This window comes from Branchiostoma floridae, chromosome 13 (genome assembly GCF_000003815.2).
Source record: "Branchiostoma floridae strain S238N-H82 chromosome 13, Bfl_VNyyK, whole genome shotgun sequence".
Taxonomy (NCBI): domain Eukaryota; kingdom Metazoa; phylum Chordata; class Leptocardii; order Amphioxiformes; family Branchiostomatidae; genus Branchiostoma; species Branchiostoma floridae.
Window position 1 is genome coordinate 9392132 of NC_049991.1, and position 2906 is coordinate 9395037.

Below are 2906 nucleotides of genomic sequence, written 5' to 3' on the forward strand. Positions count from 1 at the left end.
CATGGAACTGCTCTTGAGTTCACCACCGAGGTGCACATCATTCCGGAGACATTCCCCTTCCCAGAGTGCCACGGGGCAGACTGCAAGGGCACTCTACTCTAGACTCATCGCCATGATCTTTACAATCGTGGTTTATCTCCTGTTGCTGTCTGAATCATTTTACAAATAGTCTAATAAATATAAAGATTGTGTATGCCGTATATAATGGACGAGGCAGAAGTTGGAATGAAAGTCACAATAAACTTTTTTTTTCATCAGCTGTTTGTCGTACGGCTGGTTTCATTTTCATCTTCACTGAATGGCATATGTCTATCAAGGATTGCATATACCACTTACTCTCGCCCTCAAGACACGCTCAAAATCCATATCCGGAACTCGAGATATCAAACCCGAAAGTTCCACTACAGTACCGTAACAAGCCGCTAGGGGTCAAAATCGAATTGCCGTTTCCTGGTCTCATCAAGACCTACCCACTGAACACCGATACAATCTCCATCCACACATGCAAATGCTACCCAAAATACAAACTTCTTGTAGAAGGTGATAATGAAAGTGGCGAAGACAGAAAAAAACATGCGACACGATACCATACCACCGATACTCCGTTGCAAATGACCAGGAATCGTTTACGCCATCCACAGAGCTTACATCGTAAATCCCCCCATAACATATAAACATTATTACTAAGATATAACCATAGATATAAACATCGTCAACATAGCAATAGTTTTCGTCGCCATACTTTTCATGATCAGACCGTAAAGTATTATACTGAGCATGTGTCGATTTCCTTTCAATTATAGTGAAAAAAACACTACACCTCTGATTTCAACAATTTTTTTAATAGCAATTGTTGACAAAATGAATACACCATGTATGATGAAAATAATGTATGTATGATAAAAATCTCAAAAACACACAATGAATGAAAAATACATTAGCGTTACAACCCATCTAGATAAACAATTAACCTTAATCTACTGACAGCGGCTAACAGAGCCTAGCTATAGATTTCAGAACTATTGACATTGCCAGTACATGGTATAGAGGTAGCTTGGAGCCTTTGTACTTGAAGAATCATAGAAAGCTTTTTCTTTGCAGTCTAGGGCTAAGGCATTTGCGCTGATTATTAGATGTTGCATTAGTATGTTAGTACGTGTGTTTGGTGGGGTTAGTCTGTTAGTGTGTGTGTGTGTGTGTGTCATTGTGTTAGTTTCAGCGCCAGCATAATAAGCATTGTGAAATTTCCAAAGGACTGATTTAAAAGGCTACAAACAACCTCTGCACAATAAACGGGCAATGTTGACATCTACTGAATTCAACCCTGTACCACTTTTGTACAAGTGAAATGCATCAACAAAGGCTAAGTGAGAATACAAGGCATACAAACAGCACGAAACAAAACGGATAAATCAATTCAGCGTCAGCCACCCCTGTACTGGAATGGCACAATCTAATTAATACATACCAGAGGCTATTCACAAAAAAACGTCTTAACAGCACTGCATTACCAAACCTCTTTACAGGAAAGAAGACGAGACCTTGACTCAGAAATATAGTAATGACTATACCTACTTAACGCAAGTATGCTTAACTACATGTATCTAACATTATATACATGATAACTGTATATCAAACAATTTACATTCTGTTTGCATTGATTAAGTTTCTGTGACTGTGTCGATACCAAGAAGTCTAGCATTTCTAAACAACTAAAATACTACTATCAAATAGGCTCTTCAGCCACCTGTCCTCCTTTCTGGCCTGTGCCGTTCTCTTGGTTCGGGACCCAAGAAAACGGCATGAGGCAGATTATGTAATGGTCTAGGTCCCCGACAACCACTGACCATGACATAAAACAGAAATGACAACAGATGGTGAACCAGGGAAAACCCTGTTTTGTAAAGAACAGAATTTAATTAAAGCAACTGACCGACACAGTCACATAAACCAAATCAGCCACACACTATGCCTGTACATCACAGAAACGGACTGAAACTCGGAGCACATTCACAAAATATCCTGATCCCCTACTGGCTTAGACCTTAACAATTTCAGATCCTCTGGCAGGCCGTACACACGAGCACCGATCTTTCTGGGCGTCACCGTGGAGATGGCATGCGAAAACCTGTCGCCATGTCCCAACATTCCAGCTGCAGTTGATCCGGGCTTGATGACATCAGTAAGATCCTGGAAGCTGCTGAGTGACGTCTTCTTCCCAGCTACAAGAAAGAGAAATTATAATCAATTATGACGAGTTAAATTTCCATAATTTTGCTGTTTTCTAACCAAAACATTTTTGGAAAAAGGCAGAAGGAAGCCTTATGTCCTGCCAAGGGAAATGAGAATGCACTATGCCTATGGCGCAAAAGTGTAACGTGAACTGGTCAAATTGTTGGATACTGATCTTAACTGGTCAAAGTTAGCATAAACCGGTTCAACATCAGTGACACTGGCCTGAATTTGTGAAAAATTGTAGTCAGGGTGAGGTTGGAGTGAGTTGTATAGTATGTACTCACAAGTGTTAACCCAGTCAACAGTCTCCTTGTCTGCTTCCTTCCTCAAAACATACACGTACAGGTTCCGACGCTGGCCAAGGGCGCAAGTATGCATCAGCTGCCTCCACACCTGAACTGTTCGACGAGTCCTAAAAGAAGAAGTAAAACTCTACTAAGCACTGTTCAGGTCCAAACATTGTCATTGAAACAGTAAGCTTAAATTTACCAAGTCACAAGGCCAATCATTCATTGACAAAGATGGCTATTCTATAATTGCTTTCACACATTTCATCATCATCATCATCATCATGGGTTACCCCCATATAACCCCGCAAGGGGCAAAGTAGGGGGGGAGCTGAGGTCCCGGGTTAGGGCGGGCAGCCCTCCTGCCTGGCGCGGAAGCTCTCA